Source organism: Protopterus annectens, chromosome 2.part1, assembly GCF_019279795.1.
Source record: "Protopterus annectens isolate FY-2018-M chromosome 2.part1, PAN1.0, whole genome shotgun sequence".
Lineage (NCBI taxonomy): Eukaryota > Metazoa > Chordata > Ceratodontiformes > Protopteridae > Protopterus > Protopterus annectens.
In genome coordinates, this window is record NC_056729.1 from 1,465,908,221 (window position 1) to 1,465,926,253 (window position 18,033).

Here is an 18,033-nt window from a genome sequence, read left to right on the forward strand (position 1 = left end):
AACTTTACATGGAGAGCACATAAAATCACAATAACTCAAGATCTCCCTTTGGAAATTAAACAAAACAGACAGAAACTTAGTAAATATTGTGCTTACCTTATTGAAAACAAGATTCGTTTTCAAATGAAATACCCTGCATCTTTAATTTTCTACCACAAAGAAGAAAAAATATCCCTTGAAACCCCTGAGCAAGCAAAATCCACCTTTCTGCGTCTCTTCAAAGTTAATCTTGCTTGAAACAACCCAATTCATCTTCTCTGAACTCAAAACGACATTTTGGTGGGCTTTAGCAAGGTATTCTGCATGTTTCTATTTTAAAATAAGTTAAAAATAAAACCACTGTTTTATTTTTACAGCCCTGGAGGTCCGTTTTAGCATTTCAGCATTCTGTTTTCCCATAATCCTCTTCAAATCAGGAAGTTCTATGATCCTTTCATCTTTCAACTTTAATGACGTCATTAATGACTTGTTTCCAGCCCCAGTGCATCTCTGGGAATGGGAAAAACACTCAATAAAGTCAGGGAAGCTCTACAAATAATGAATATTCAACTTTTAACCAAACGCTGCTTTTCTCATCAAAGAAACCTCAAATTGTATGTTTCAAGCCTCTACACTGCTATAATTACAAAGAAGAAGGTGACAGAAGAAAATACCAGTCGTTTGGAAAATTCTAGAAAAGAAAAGGATGCAGCTGCTTTTAAATATTTCAGCCTCCCTTCCTGCAGTATTACAAAACCTTGTGCTACACTGGATAAACCAAAATACTGTCTCTTAGTAATTGCCTTTCATTTATAAATTCTTAAAAGCTACCTAAGTAAGGCTGCATAAAGAAATGATTTAAAGGTGCTTTTCTTTAAGTCACTGCAGATGTCAAGAAACAAGGATTGATAAATGACATCTGGATCAATGGTTCTCATATAAACTCTTAAGTATTAAACACTCCCAAATGATTACAGCTATGATTTCTTGTACTATACAACTATATAGGTGAAATGCTCAAACTAATCCGGGGGGGGGGGGGGGGATACTCTTCTTTTCTGAATAATGCTTTGAAACAGGGTGATGCAATTTGGGTTGCGACTTTTGTTTTATAATAGCCTAAATTAGTATATTACTTTGACATTAGTAAGTTCTTATACATTGCTTAATCACTATCCTAATAGCATGTTGACTGGGTTGCAATTTGGGTTGTGACTTTTGTTTTATAATAGCCTAAATTAGTATATTACTTTGACATTAGTAAGTTCTTATACATTGCTTAATCACTATCCTAATAGCATGTTGACTGGGTTGTATTTGAATGAGTCTATGACTAAATGATAAATAGAGTCTTTTCTTGCATGCATATGTGAGAAGGTGACACTAACTAGTTGAAAACAAATGAGTGGATATGGACGCGATCTATCTCAAGTTTTGGATTATGGTGTCATATTTTTATTCTTTGTATATTTGGATAACAAAGTCATATGTTGTATGTATATTGCCAATATATATATATATATATATATATATATATATATATATATATATATATATATATATATATATAAATGAGGAAATTTCCAGCAGCTTTAAAGAATATAGTTAGTTGCTTATGTTTTGGAACTTCAAAGTTCTGCCTTTTCTTTTAAGTTTCTTTTAGATCTGTTCTATATAAAATGTTGTTTAGTAAACTTTTTAATAACTTTTGAAATATTAAGAACAAAAACATATTACTGCCTCTTATTATAAACATTTTCTAAGAATTTACTTTCTCTTACTTTACACATACCATTTACTTGAATAACTAACATATTATTTCAAGAGGTCAGAAAATCATTATACTGTAAATAACAAATAAAAGGAGCAGGCTGTGTTCAGTCTGTAGCTGATGATTGTTCACGTTTGGAACATTCTAGGTACGTTTGACATCCCTCTGCTAAATGTATATATAACTCTTAATACAAATAATAGTTTTTCTTTGCTTTTCAACTCATGCACAATTACCAATACAGAGGGATGGGTGGATAGGCACCTATTTGGGGTATAGGAGTTTAGAAGTCACTGCATCAATTTTAAAGCTTAACACACTAACAGACAAGTTTTATTACTATTTCTCCGCTTATCAGGTAATGAACATCATGATAAGTAAATTAAGATTCTGAGCTACTATTTCTCCGCTTATCAGGTAATGAACATCATGATAAGTAAATTAAGATTCTGAGCTACACCAATTCCTATGAACTACACGCTCTAGGGACCTAAACCTTGTCACCACAATAAACAGAACATGCTGGAGGGATAGATTCCTGTCCCAGAGACTTCCCATACTCTGGAACATACCTCTCAAGTGTACCTCATTACGAGGAACGTACCTCATTTGGGGTCTTAAAAAGTTCATGTTCCTCAAAATTCCTCAAAGTTCCACATTGAAAGATTCTGTCACACATTCCGTGTTAGGAATTTTTTTAAGTGAAATCCATGGTAAATTGAAATTAATCATATTAATTCATTAAAGGATATTCTTTATAAGTAAAACCAGCATATTTTAACCATCCTATGCCCTTCCTAGTTGAAGTTGTTAGTAAGCCATTAGTATGTGTTCCACATTTTGCCCATTTGTTCCACATTATGAAGGCGAGTGTTCCTCGTTTTGCCTATGGAAGGTTGAGAGCCATGCTCTGGAACAAACTACCTATCTATATCAAACAAAGCTCCTCATTAGCACTCTTCAAGAAAAATCTTGATGATTGGATGGGAGATAGGAAATTCACCCCAGGGATCACTTCTGCGGCTCTGCTCGACAGTGGCACAGGAAAATAATTTTCTTGGGTGGCGAAAGCCAGAGTACCTTTTGGCTAGGCTTATATAGGCCCTAGGGCCAATAGCCTAGTACCTACCTATGAAGACATAGTATCAATAGACTCATGGAATGTTAAAGGGATAGTGGATAAAAAAAAGAGAGTTAATCATGCATCTCATATACCAAAGCAAGGCTAATGTAACCTTCCTGCAAGAAACTCACTTGGATGACCAACTGTGGGATAGGGAAAGGAAAAGGAACTGGGTTAAGCAAATATTAGCTGCAGGCCATAATTCTTAATCTAGGGGGGTAGCCATTATAATAAATAAAGCTTTCCAAGGAGAAATTACTTATTTTAAAGCTGATTCTAATGGAAGATGGGCATTATTTACTAGCGAATATCATACTCTAACTAAACCTTTACTCTTTCTTAATATATATAGCCCCTGCTCTAATCAACATCTCTTCATTTATGAAATCTTTAATATACTAGCTAACCACCCAAATCATTTGTATATCATTGGTGGGGACTGGAATGCTTTATTAAATCTAGACAAAGATAGATCCCATAATGAAAATCGGATCTGCCACATAACACAGGCACTTAGGTCACTCCAGAACAAGTACAAGTATGACGCTGTCATTGTACATGCTGGTGTGAATCATCTAAGACATACCTCCCTGGACTACATGAAAAGAGACATTGAGGAGCTCTCTGATCATGTAGCCAAAGCTATGACCCTGACCTTGAATAACATACTACCTTCACCTAGAATTATACCACAATACAAAGACAAAATGATCAATTTCAACAATTGGCTAAGCTTCTGGTGTCATTCTAAGGGGATCCAGTGTCTGTCTGCCTAGGATGACATGATAGACAAGCCTAGCTGTTTTGCCAGAGATGGGTTGCACCTGTCACCCCTAGGTTTTCGAATACTGGCTAAGGCTCTTGCCGTCCCCATAGTGCCTTTTTTAGGCAAGGCTCAAAGGACAAACCAACCACCGTAACCAGCACAGGTAACCAAAAACTAAGGGTAATGCTACTCAACGCCAGAAGTCTCAACCTCAAAATGCACACACTCGAGGCTCTCCTCAGCATGGAGAAAATTGATGTTTGTGCAGTGACGGAAACCTGGTTCAAGGCTCAAGAGAGCATCTCAGCACTGCCAGGTTACAATTCATATCATACCTTCCAGCCTCAGTTACCGGATCGCAGTACAAAGGGCGGAGGTGTATCCATATTCATCAAGGATACCCATATCTCCAGGTTAGTAGCGCAGCATGATGCCCTAGAGATCATCCATGTGCAACTATCAGCAAGCAAAACCACATTTCAAGTTGTAGCCGGTTATAGATCGCCCACCATGTCCCAAGATGCTCACTCTGCATTCCTTGAGACATTGGAAAATATAAAGGTCCTACACAACACCATAATCTTGGGTGATTTCAACTACCCTGGTATAGACTGGGCGGACTATCAATGTTCCAACTCCTATGCTCAGCGATTCATAGAATTTATAAATTCAAATGCCCTTGAAAAACTAGTATGTTCCCCCACTAGAGGGGACAACATACTGGATTTAATCATCACAAATATGGGCGTCCATTGTACCACACTCATTATCACTCCCTCCTTGGTCAGATCCGACCACAAACTGATAACCCTGGACATCCTCACCCCTCCATCTCCCCCAGTCAAAGAAACCGTAGTCAAAAACCTTTCCAAAGCAAACTTCAAACTACTTGTATCCGAAGTGGAAAGCTTCACTATTCCCTTGCAGAAGGATAATGATATCCAGGATGCGGAATCCTACACCAAGGCACTCTATATGCATCTTCAGGATTGCATGGACCGTGCTATCCCAAATAAAACCAAGACTCCATCCTCAAGCAAGAAGAAACCAGTCTGGTGGACCCCGACCATAAGCAAACTTTACAATAAAAGGAGGAGAATTATACAAAAAAAGGCCAAATCTCAAGTAGAAAAATCATCCCTGATCAGCATTAGTAAGAAATTGAGGGCCTTCGTCAAGTCAACTAAAGCTAATTTTGAAAAGAAAGTTGCCAAGGATGCCAAGGATAACCATAAGGCCTTCTATGGCTACGTCAAAAACCTAAATGGCAACGCTCAGGTCTGTTCTGAGCTAGTACAAAATGGAACAAAATACACTGACCCTTCTGACATTGCCAATATCTTGGCTGACAGGTTCAGTGCAAATCCCCACCACCACCACCACCACCTACAGGGCCTATTACCATTCCAGGGGATTGTGTAAGTCCAATTATTACTGATACACTGGTTAACAAGTCTCTATCTAAAGCTAAAAACACTGCCTCCATGGGAACAGATGGTGTCCCAGGCTGTGTCATACACAAGCTCCAAAAGGAATTAACCCCGCATCTTAATACCCTGTTCAGTCTCAGCATCTCCACAGGATATGTGCCCATAGAATGGCGCACAGCAACGGTGGTCCAGCTACACAAGGGTGGGGCCACAACTGACCCTGGGAACTACTGACCAATAAGCCTGACCAGTCTGATCTGTAAGGCTATGGAGCAAATCATTATGGAACTCATAAATGGAGAGATTGGGAACCTCCAGTCGCTGGACCCCACACAGTTCGGCTTCGTCAAGGGCAGATCATGCCTCCTGAACCTGGTGGATTTCTTTGAGACAGTTACTCAGGCTATAGATAAGGGAAAGGAGGTTCACACGGCTTACCTTGACCTTGCTAAAGCATTTGACAGCATTCCCCATTCAGGTATTATTGATAAGCTCACCAGCCTGGGCATAAACCTTTACATCACAAGATGGAGTGCAAACAGGCTCTCAGACAGATCCCATAAAGTAAGAGTAGCGGGCTCTATGTCCGAATCCAGACCAGTAACGAGTGGTGTGCATCAGGGCTCTGTCCTGGGGCCCTCCTGTTTGGCATATACTTCTCAGAAGTACAGGCAAGCACAGAAGGGCTGTGGCTGATTAAGTTTAGGGACGACTGCAAACTGGGTGCTATAATAGAGTCTCCGGCTGAAATGGAGATCCTCCACAAGGGCCTAAATGAGACTGATGCATGGTGTCAAAGCCATGGCCTCAAGCTAAATGCAAAAAAATGCGTAGTAATCCCCTTTGGAAAAAACAGAGTACCCGCAAACTACAACATAGGAGGTAATCCCCTGAAATCTGAAGAAGAAATAAGGGATCTAGGGACCCAAGTAGATAGTCAGCTTTCCTTTGATAACCAGGTTGCCAAAGTGGTTAGAAAATCCTTCTATGTGACCCATCTGATCACGAAAGGGTTCGCATCAAGCTCTAAGGATGTAATGGTGCCCCTCTACTCTTCCCTCATCAGACCCATTATTAAGCACAATGCACCAATTGGAATGTACCTAGCTAGACATCTCCAGCAGCTGGAGAGACCACAAAGGTACCTAACCAAGAGGATTACTGGCCTCAAACAGTTGCCCTATGCAGCACGATTGAAAAAACTAAGACTGTTCTCTGTTGCATACCGCTTTCTCAGAGGCGATCTCTGTCTAACGTACAGAGCCATGTCCAACCCAGAATTGTTGAACATGTTCCATCTTAGCAAAACCAAATCTACTCGAGCTACACGTTCTACGGATATAAACCTCAACACAACAATGAACAGAACATGCTGGAGGGATAGATTCCCTTCCCAGAGACTTCCCTTACTATGGAACAGGGTCCCGATCTACATAAGACAGAGCCGCTCACTATCACTCTTCAACAGGAACCTTGATGAGTGGATGGGTAACAGAAAGTTCACACCGGGGATCACACCAACAGCACTACTAGATAGGGGCCAAGGGTACTAGCTGCTAGTACAAGGGTCTAAGGAACTACTAAAGGGGCGGTGAATACCGCACAATGTGGCTGGGCTAATATATGCCTTCTGGCAGATAGCCCAGTACCAACCTATGAACCTATAAAATAGGCAGTCGCAACATACCACTATAGCACTTGAAGAATTACAAAATACTTTTGAGATAACTGACGCCTATATTAAATTCCAATATGATGAAACAATATCAAGATTCACCTTCTTCTCAGCCACTCATAAAACCTGGTCCAGAATAGATGCTTTAATAATTTCCCAGTCATTGCTTTCGAACAGACTAAATTATGCTGTATCACCTAGAACTCTTTCAGACCATTCAAAAATCAGTCTCTTAATAAATTTTCAAACATATAAACAAAGTGTTCCCTATTTCAATAATTGGACATAAAATCATTCAAAACCAAGAAACAGCACAGGAAATCCAGAATGTCATAGCCCAACTTCAAAATGACTTTATATCTACTCAAATTACTTATGATATACAATGGGCGGCTGCCGAAGCGGTCATCAGGGTATAATTATCCAAAAATCTGCATGGTTCAAAAAAAAGTGCAACTTTAAAAAGGAACTAGAAACTCAAATAAATATTGCTGAATTAGAACCTCAGAAAAAATACTCTAAAGACCTGGAGGAAAAAGTAATAGACTGGCAAAAGCAATTATGCAAACACTATCTAGAAAATGTCTCCCTGTTAGAATTAAGGTCAATATATCAATATTCAGAATGGGCACAAACACCTTCAAAATTCCCAGCTAGACTAATTAACATAAAAAATGGCCCACCGAGAATTAAAGAAATAGTGTACGAAGGACTGGTGAAGCACAAGGACCAAGATATTGTAAATGCTTTTGAAGACATATATAAGAAATTATACAACATACCCTTATCCACATCTACAGACAATTTTGGTAATTTTATACATAATATCAAATTTCCACAAATTACAGAAGATCAAAAAAAAAACTCCTAAAAACACCCCTGCAACTAAATGAGATAAAAGCTGCAATAAAACTCAGACCGGGTAAATCCCCTAGGCTCGATGGCTACACCTCTGAATTTTATAAACTATTCATGGAACCTATTTCCAAAGTATTACTAAAAGTTTTCAACTTTATAATACAACATGGAATAACAGATAATTATTTAAATAACTCCAAAACAGTGCTAATTCCAAAACCGAATTCTGACCCAACAGATCCAGCAAACTATAGACCAATAGCCATGATAAATACTGACCTTAAGATCCCTGCTCATGTTATAGCAAATAGACTTAAGAATGTACTCCCCTCTATCATTTCTCAAGAACAAATGGGCTTTATGATAAACAGGCAAACAAGTGATAACACCCTCCTTTTATATACCATTATCAAACTTCTTAACAGTTAGAAATTCCCCCAGATATGTCCTCACGGCGGATGCAACCCAAGCTTCTGATAGAGTTAATTTACATTTCCTATTTAATATATTGCCTTCATATGGTTTTCCTCAGGAACTCATAAGGATAATTAAGGTTCTATATCAGAAAGCTTCTACCACTATTCAGATAAATAAGCTCAAAACTAACCCTATACTGTTATCCAGTGGTAGAAGACAAGGTTGCCCTCTTTCCCCATACCTCTTTAATCTTTATCTAGAACCTCTTCTTCTGTTTATTTTAAAAAAAAAAAACTTTCATCACATACCTAGAATCTATAATACAAATCTTATATTCTCTGCTTTTGATGATGACTTAAATATATATTTTCAACTTCCCACTACTGACCTCCCAAACATACTTAAAGCTATAGATGAGCTCTCTGAAATCTCTAACTATAATTAAAATCTAAACAAATCCCACATATTTCCCATAAATCTTATAAGGTCATAAGGAATTTTACTTTCCGATGAGTGAGATCAAGATAAGTTACTAGATAAAATACCTAGGAAAAAGAAGTTATGTCCTTACCATAACGTTCCATGTGGAGTGTTCATCTCGCCTTGGTTATTACACATGGGTTCGGAGCCGATCCTCGGCTCCGTGCCGGCCGACTGCAAGCTCTGCATCGAGAAGAAGCTCGAGGACATCTAATACCCACAATCCCCCTCTGCCTTTACCTCAGATCTAGTTTGCAAGCAAACCAGACATACAGCACGCACACATGCCAACTATATACATAAAAGTACATATATACAAACATACCAAGAGTATGATAGTAACAGTAATACTGCAACAGCAGAAGGAGAATACTCCAGACCAGGCACCAAATCGAGCGTTCTTCCTAAGGGTGGGAAGGGTGGGAGTGTAATAACAAAGCGAGATGAACACTCCACATGGAGCGTTATGGTAAGGACATAACTTCTTTATGTGAGAGTGTTCAATCTCGCCTTTGTTCTTACACATGGGTAGCGTCCTAGCTCCATGATCCTGAGGAACTCAAGGGAGAACGTTCTTGAGCACAGTGGAACCAAAGGTTGCCCTATCCCTAGAAACCCTGTCCACTTTGTAATGAGAGATAAATGTATGTGGTTTAGCCCAAGTAGCAGCCGCACAAATAGTGTCTAAAGGTAAGCGAGCTGCGTGAGCCAAAGATGTAGACACTGATCTGGTAGAATGTCCTCTGGGTTTTGCTGATAAAGTTTGGTCAGAGGCTTCATAAACATATGTGATACAGTCAGTTAGCCATTTAGAAAGAGTTCGTTTCGTAACTGCAAGACCCTTTCTGCTGTCAGCAAAAGCTACAAATAGTTGATCAGATTTCCTGTGATCTTTAGTTCTATCCAAATAAAATCTGAGTTGTCTATGGACGTCCAGTTTGTGCAACATATACTCCAATTTATTAGAGTGGTTTTTAAAGAAGGTGGGTAATTCAATGGACTGATTAATATTACTAGAAGAACAAACTTTGGGAAGAAAGGATGGATTAGTGCGTAGGGATACTCTGTCAGAATGAAATATTAAATAAGGATGTTTGACCGAAAGGGCCTGAAGCTCAGACACTCGTCTAGCAGATGTAATGGCCACTAGAAATAATGTTTTCCATGACAAAATTTCAATGTGCAACTTGAAGCTGGTTCAAAGGGTGGCAACATCAATTTAGAGAGCAACAAATTTAAATTCCACGGTGATGTCGGACTTCTGACTGGTGGTCTGATATGAAAAGAACCTTTTAAAAAGGCTTTACAAAGTCTGTGAGCCATAATAGGCGCACCACATTCTTCTACATGATAGTTAGAAATGGCAGCTAACTGTACTCTTAAAGTAGCCGGGGAAGCTCCTTCATGAAATAACTCAGTCAAGAACTCTAAAACCTTGTTTAACGGAGCTGTAACAGGGTCCAAAAGATGTGATTCCGCCCAGAAGACAAAACGTTTCCACTTACTGGTGTAAGTCTTTGTAGTGGAAACTTTATGAGAAGCTACTAAAATATCTTGAACTGCCGATGTAAGGGGAACTGACCTGGCTAAAAAGGGAAGCGGAGCAGCCAAGCTGCTAGATGGAGAGATTCTAGAGATGGGTGAGGAACTCCTGACGAGTGAGTCAGTAGATCTGGCTCTGGGTCCAGCATCCAAGGTCCCCGAATGCGGTGATGCAATAGAAAGGGGAACCAAATTTGACGAGGCCAGAACGGGCAATGAGAATAATAGTCCTCTGAAGGTTGTTGGCTTTCTGTAGAAACTTTGCAATCAGGGGAAATGGAGGAAAAGCATATAGGAGACCCGGGGCCAATCGTGCACCAGCGTCCCTGGGGACTTCCCCTGGAGGGGGTAATAGGGCAAAGTAGCTCCTGCATTTGGCATTCATTGGAGACGCAAACAGATCGCAGGTAGGCTGACCCCATTTGCGAAAAATCCTTCTCGCAACTGACTGTTTGAGGGACCACTCGTGAGGCAATAGTATTGCCCTGCTCAGCCTGTCGGCTATGGCGTTGGATGACCCGGGATGTGCGTTGCGATCAGAAAGCGACCGGTGGACTCTGCCCATTGCCAAATTCTCATGGCCTCTCTGCATAGTTGGTAAGACCTGGTTCCCCCTTGCTTGTTTATGTACCAGACTACGGACATGTTGTCTGTCTGAACTGCAATGGTCCCTGGAGGAAGAAGGGAAGCAAAGTGTTGCAACGCCAAAAACACTGCCCTCAACTCCAGAACATTGATGTGCAGATTGTACTCCAGATTGGTCCATTCGCCTTGGACTGTCTGTCCCTGAAAGATGCCCCCCCACCCTATCAGGGAAGCGTCCGTGGTTATCGTCGCTGACGGTGCGGGTAGCACAAATGGTCTTCCGCTGGATAGGTTGCAAATCTGTAACCACCACATTAGGTGTGATTTGCATGTTTTCGTTATCAATATTTCGTGAGTCAGTGGAAGTTGTTGGAATGACCATTGTGCAAATAGAAGCCATTGTAGCACTCTAATGTGCAGTCTTCCCAATGGTATTGCTATGAGAGAAGCTGCCATGAGACCCAAAACTTTCAGAACAATTTTTGCTGGTGACTTTTTGGACGACAGAAGAAGGGAAATGTTGAATTGAAGTGCTACTATTCTTTCTGTCGGAAGTTTTAGAACTGACACGTATCTAATTCCGCTCCTATGAATAAGATATGCTGTGATGGCTGTAGCAACGATTTTTCGAAATTTACTGAGATGCCAAGGTGTGTACAAAGTTGTAGGGTGTAATCCCTGGCTTGTATCAGTTGACGCCTGGTGGTGGCAGACAGGAGCCAGTCGTCCAGATACGGAAACACCTGGAATCCTAGGCGCCTCAGATGAGACGCTACCACTGCCATGCATTTGGTGAAGACCCTGGGGGCTGTGGTCAGGCCAAAGGGCAGGGCTCGAAACTGATAGTGACTGGCTCCAAGCCGAAGCATAAAATGATCCCTGGACGCCCTGGCCATTTTGATGTGGTAGTATCGTCCTTCAGATCTATTGAGCACATCCAGTCGTCCTTCTGTAAGAATGGAAGGATCGATTGAAGCGTGACCATTCGAACTTTTCCTTCTTGACAAAGGTGTTGAGATGACTTAGGTCCAGAATTGGCCTCCAGTCCCCTGTTTTCTTTGGAACTAAAAGAACCTTGAGTAAGTTCGAATCCTATTTGGTCCGCTGGGACTGGTTGGATGACTCTTTTTCTAGCAGCTTTGAAATTTCTGTAGCTGCTGGGTCTCGCAGATGGGGTGGTACATCTGGGAGTTTTCTCTTTGGAATGGGGTGGATAGAAATGGGATTTTGTAACCTCTGGTAACAATGCTTTTACCCAATTGTCTGAAGAAAGGTTTTGCCAGGCCTGAGGGTATAAAGCTAAGCGACCCCGACTGCCTCCAGAGCAGGACAGTCGGGCCTCCTCTCAGGAGTGCTGAAAAGGTTTGCCAGGAGGTTATCCCTGTCACCTTGGTTTTGCGGACCCCTCTGCCGCCAGGGCGGCGTCTTCCACCTCTGCCTCCCCTCTGCCTCTAGAGGGGCATCACCCTGTGTGTTTGGGAAAGATCCTTGGGGTTTTGAAACCACATTTTCCCACCACGTTGCCCTTTGGGGTACGGTCTGGAAGGGTGGAAAACGGACTCCGACAGCAGACAGAGTCTTTCCCTCCTGTTCACACCGGGTAAGGGTCTCCTTTACTTTAGGGCCAAAAGTGTGGCTCCATCAAATGGGGCGTTAGTAAAGGAAGACTTGAAGGCTTCCATAAGCGAACATAAGCGCATCCAGGATTGCCTGCGAAGAGCAATCGCTGAAGCCGCTGCCCTACTCGATCCTTCGCTGCATAGGATATCAGCCTCATGGACGAGTTCACAATGGACGTAAGGGTGTTGAGATGCGCTGTAACTTTCTCTGAGACAGCGGCATCTGTAGCACCCTGGAGGGCATCTCCCAACTCTTTGACTAGATCCCTCTGTAAACGTGTAAAATGGGTCAAATAGTTCAGGAGCATAGAGAAAGCCGCTGAACTGAAAATGCGCTTCCCATATCTGTCCATGGTCCTAGAATCTTTGTTAGGCGGATGGACAGATGAGGAAGACTCCGACATCTCCTTTTTCGTGGCCGCTGCCACCACCATGGCGTCTACTGGAACTCCTTTGGTAAGGTAAGCTTTGTCCTGTGGTGCCGTGATGTACTTATTTGGCTTCCTGGGGACTGGTTCCACCGTGTCAGGAGTCTCCCACGCCCTTCGAGCAATTAATTCCATTAACTCATCAAAGGGCGGAGTGACCCAGGAGGAGGAAGGATGGGCACCAAATGCCTTCAGCAAAACTGACTCATCCTCAGAAGGGGGGAGGGCTTGCCAGTCACCTTTCTGTTTAAGGATCTCCAAGATGTCAGAAAAAGAGACATCCTCTGAAGGTGACTTAGGGGACCCTTCTGACTCATCTAAGTCAGTATCAGATGTCAAGGATTCTTGTGGAGAATCCAAGTGTCTCCTCTTACACAGTCTTTTCCTAGCAACTTCTTCGTGGGGAGCATCCGAAGAAGCCTCCGAGGAAGAGGGGGCACCCTCCAGGGGTGGCTGAGAAACTGGTGCCCGACGCTTGGACGTGGCCGTGGGTGCAGAGGAGGATAACGGTCCTTTGCGGGGAGGAGAAGCCGTACCTGCTGATGTGGTTGTCTGGGTAGACAACACCTTCCTCATGAGGTCGAAGGCCCCCGGGTCCCGAGTCGAGGTATCTCCCGGTTCCGAAGAAATGGGAAGAATCCCCGAAACAGGAGCCGAAGGCACCGACCCGAGGACGGAACCGAATCGATCCGTGCGAGGCCCGAGGAGCGTCGGAACGAAACATCGGTCCGACTCGGTCCCGGAACCAAGGACAGATCTTGCCCCGAGACTCCGGTACCGGATCGGATGGAGTCGAGGTAAACGGTGCCGACCGAGAAAAAGACGGTTCTGGCACCGAGGGCTCCACAATCATCAAGTCAGCTTCTTCCGGCTCCGAAGACTGAACAGGTCTCGGAAGAGGAACAGATGGAGATAGTGGCAGGCCTTCAAGTCTCGACATCAACTGAGAGGAGACCGAAATAAGCTTGGACAGGGCCGTATGCTCCATAAGTTTCTGCACCACACGGTCCACATCGGTGTCGGAAAGGGCTCTAGAAGAACGAGTCGAAGGGATCGAAGACGGCGCCGACCTCAACAGAGTCGGTGGAGGGAGCTCCGTCACCGGTTCCAAGACTCGAGGCTCGGGAACTGCCAACAGTTGAACACTCGGCCCCGAAGTCTGTGGAACCGGTGATCTAACTAGACTCGAAGAGCTCGGAGCCGATGACTTTGGCTCCGACGCCGACCTTCGAAGACTTGGATGCCTGGTCTGAAGCATCCAGAGCCTCCTGGAAAGAGGGTTTCAGCAATCCTCTATCCATCAGTTTCCTGTGCCTATCTGTCATGACCCTCCCACTAAAAGAGTGACAAATAGAGCAGTCCTCTTGTAAGTGGAGAGGGCCAAGACAGTAGACACAGGAACTGTGGTTGTCTGTGACCGACATTTTTTGGCCACACTGACAACGTTTGAAGCCAGATTTTAATTTTTCTGACATAACAACAAGAAAGAAAGACAGTCCAGTAATTAAAAGTCACTTCCAATGAAAAAACAGTCAAATCCGGTAATAAGTGTCAAATCCTGTAATAAAGCAGACTACAACAATACTTAGTCAAAGTTATTCAAGTAGGGGTGGTAGGCCCCGAAAAAAACTCTGTACCCTTTAGTTAAACTAAGTAACTAATCTAAGGAACCGAGATATCAAATTCCACTCACACACCTACTCTAACTATTCATAGACTATATTTAAAGAAATTTTTTGAAAAGTTTAAACAGAAAGATAAATTCTTATCTGTAAAAGCCTCGAGCTAGTCCCCAGCGATGCGTATGCAGCAGCGGCAAACTAGATCTGAGGTAAAGGCAGAGGGGGATTGTGGGTATTAGATGTCCTCGAGCTTCTTCTCGATGCAGAGCTTGCAGTCGGCCGGCACGGAGCCGAGGATCGGCTCCGAACCCATGTGTAAGAACAAAGGCGAGATTGAACACTCTCACATTAATATTTACTCCTGACTTTAAGGATATGATGAAGAATAACCTATTGCGTACATGGACCAGTATTGAAAGTGATATCAATAGGTGGAAGAATATTAATATGTCATTACTCTCAAAAGCTAGTGTTGTTAAGATGAACCTTTTACCAAGAATACTCTTTCAACTAAATGCTACTTTTTCAAATATTCCCCAAAAATTCTTTCTTGATATAGAAAAATCTATATCAAGATTCTTATGGTACCCCAAATCCACTAGAATTAAACATGACAAACCTGTACTTACCAAAGATAAAGGAGGATTGGGGTTACCTGATTTCAAACTATATTATAGTATAATTACTGCCTACAGACTAATACAGATAATAAGCCATGACCCGTATGCAAATACCTGGACACCCCAATGGACCAAAATCTGGTCTGAACAAATGAAATCCCTTGGGTATAACAGCAAATCCCTACCATTTTTAAACCTAAATTAAAATGGCATATTCACGAAGAATATACACCCACTAATTAAATACATGATTCTTACTACACATAAATTATTTAAATCATTGCAATTATTAGATGTTCTTGCCTTTATACAACCACTCCACTTAAATCCCAACCTACTAATAAGCAATAAACCCTTAAATCTAACAAATTACCCTCTGATAAAAGATCTCACAGTATGGGAAATATAAAAATGGAGAGATTCCAATATACAACAAATAAGATTAGAACTAAATCTTACTAAGAAATATACTGTTATTCTTACCCAAATCCATTATCTCATAAATGCTAAATTCTCACAAACACAAGTCGACTTGCAGGGTATTAACTTAGTAAAACTAATGCTAGAAAACCTCGAGATGGAAGGGAAAACAATTTCTAGGACATATAAACTTGTAACAAACATAAAACACCGGAATTCTCTATTATTTTCAAACTACTGGCAAGAAAAAAAAACAATCTCTGACAGATGAAAATAAGAGACTGGCCACTGAGAATACGATAAAATTCATTCCTTTTAAGAAGATGCTATATACACAAATTATGATAAATAATGTAAACTATACCCCATCAAAACTAAATAAGTTCAATTCCAACTTCTCGCCTATATGTCCTCACTGCCCAAACCAAACTGCAGATATTCTCCATGTCATGTGGAAATGTAGCAAGGTACACAACCTATAGTGCTCTTTAAGAGCTAGGTTAGAGAAGATGGGATATGAAAAATAAGGCAAATTTATATTATGCAATAACTGCATTATAACCAGTTTTTAGTTTTTTTTCTTTTTTTCTCCTTTCCCTTTTTCCTCTTTATATATCTAATTGTATTCCCTAATTACACTGAGTATAAGTGGCTGAATTTTTATATTTATCTTCTTCATAAAATGTGTCCCTTATACTATCCCTCACTTTCTTAAGTGATGTTAAAAACCTTTTATACTCCATTTGATGATTTAGTGACTTCTATTGTATATAGTGTATATATATTTCTTGTATTAGTTTTTTGAATGTTTCCTTTTTGTATGTACTGTTTGTTTTGTGAGTTTGATTGGATGTATCGCTGTTAATATCTGAAAATTCAAATAAAGAGATTTTAGGAAAAGAAAAGAGAGGTGTAGGAACAAATTACATAGAAAAAATGGGAATTGTAGGAACAATACATACAGGTGAGGAATAAGGTTTAAAAGAAAGCAGGATATGAATGAACTATGTAATGCTTGACTGGCAATGATGGGGTAGATGTTAAGTGACGTATAATGTTTGTTCTAAAATTGTCAATATGGTCTGTGATGTATAATGCTTGAAACTACGATTATGTCAGTATGGTTTGTTTTCATTTATATAAATGTATGACTGCTTATGTCATAAGTGATCATTTAATAGAAGTTTCTTGTTTTAAAAAAAAATCATTAACCATTGTATGCTGCCCTCCTCATGCAAATGCATGTATCAGTACATTGAGTAGTACAGGTGAATTTAAAGAACATGCATTATGTGATGCATATCATGTAACATGCCTGTGTGTTAAAGGCCCAGTGATAATCCTGATGTACCCGTGTGTGAGAGATTCCAAACACGACTTGGCTACCCTTCTCACTGTCTCTCTTCCAAATGAGCACAAGAACCTGAGTTAGCAGTTATGGACACACATGATGGGTAGGCCAAACTACCTGTACCTACCACACTTGGATTGTACCTATGCCATCCTCATTATCTTCAAAATCATCAACATGAGGGGATATCATGTACTTATCTTCACATCTTAGGCTTTGCCCTGTAGAAAGAAACCAATGGTATTACTAGCAGTGGCATTCTGTTGGGCTTAACTCCTGGTATGGGGCACTATGTTGTTTGCTCTCTTCCTACAGTGTGCATATGTTTGGTTTTGTCCACCAATGGCATTTATGTCTGCCAGCACTTTGTTCCACACTTTAGTATATTCTGCCCATCTACAACCCCCTTTACTAGTGGTGTGTCTGTTATAGGTCTTAAATGCCTTCATGGAGATATGGTTTTCTTCAGGTGAGACCTGTGTCTTGCTCCTTGCTGCTTGCTGCTCTCACATGTTAATCCTAGGAGTTACACAGATCATATTATTAGTAGCTGGACTGGCCTATAACACTTGGAACACAACCCGCACTCCTCCCTTCTTGACTATGCCCAGCAGTTGTATTTAACTCTAACCAGCTCTGCAGACTGACAAATTATGCGTCTTTCTTCATCTGCTTGAGCAGTATAGTCTTCCATATGCATTTTACTCAAAAGTAGCTTAGGACTGCATGGCCTATGTGTCAGTATACAAGCTAATATCTTGGGGGAGATGGGGGGAACAGAAACTGTAAGTTATGTGATGCTGCTTCTGTTACTAGATTCAAGTCTGTCAGTCCACATCAGTCAATAATGGTCTTGTGCATTTCTACTGACAGACAGGTTGCCAGGATAATGACAGATATAATTATTCTGTTTTGAGCACATACTGTGTGTGTTTGTGTTTGTGTGTGTGTGTGTGTGTGTGTGTGTGTGTGTGTGTGTGTGCGCACATGCATGTGTAGGTTTATATATATGTATACATACATAAAACAGTAAAAAGGCTACAGAGACAAACCATTCAGCAAAAGCTGCCAGAAAGACCAGTCAAGTTAGGGTCTTCGCTGTGTAAAACTGTGTAAAACCATAAAACTTATGTAGTGACAACCCATAGGATATATGCAAACAACCACTTAAGGACATAACAGTGCTTCAGATACATGGCTTCTGAATGCCCACAACTTGCCCACAACTTTTTCTTTATTTAATTCTTTCTGGGTGCATCCTGACCAGTAAAGCCAAATCCCACTATCTGCAACTTTTGGCTTTTTTTGGCCTTTTCAGTATAGCACAAGTGGATTTTTGGATATAAT

General features: G+C 41.2%; 1 protein-coding gene across 1 annotated transcript in view; it reads right to left on the reverse strand.

Moving 5' to 3' along the window:
- WDR19 (WD repeat domain 19) overlaps positions 1-18,033 on the reverse strand; it is a 3,663,919-nt gene that overhangs the window by 2,480,829 nt on the left and 1,165,057 nt on the right. The gene's annotated exons all lie outside the window — the stretch shown is intronic.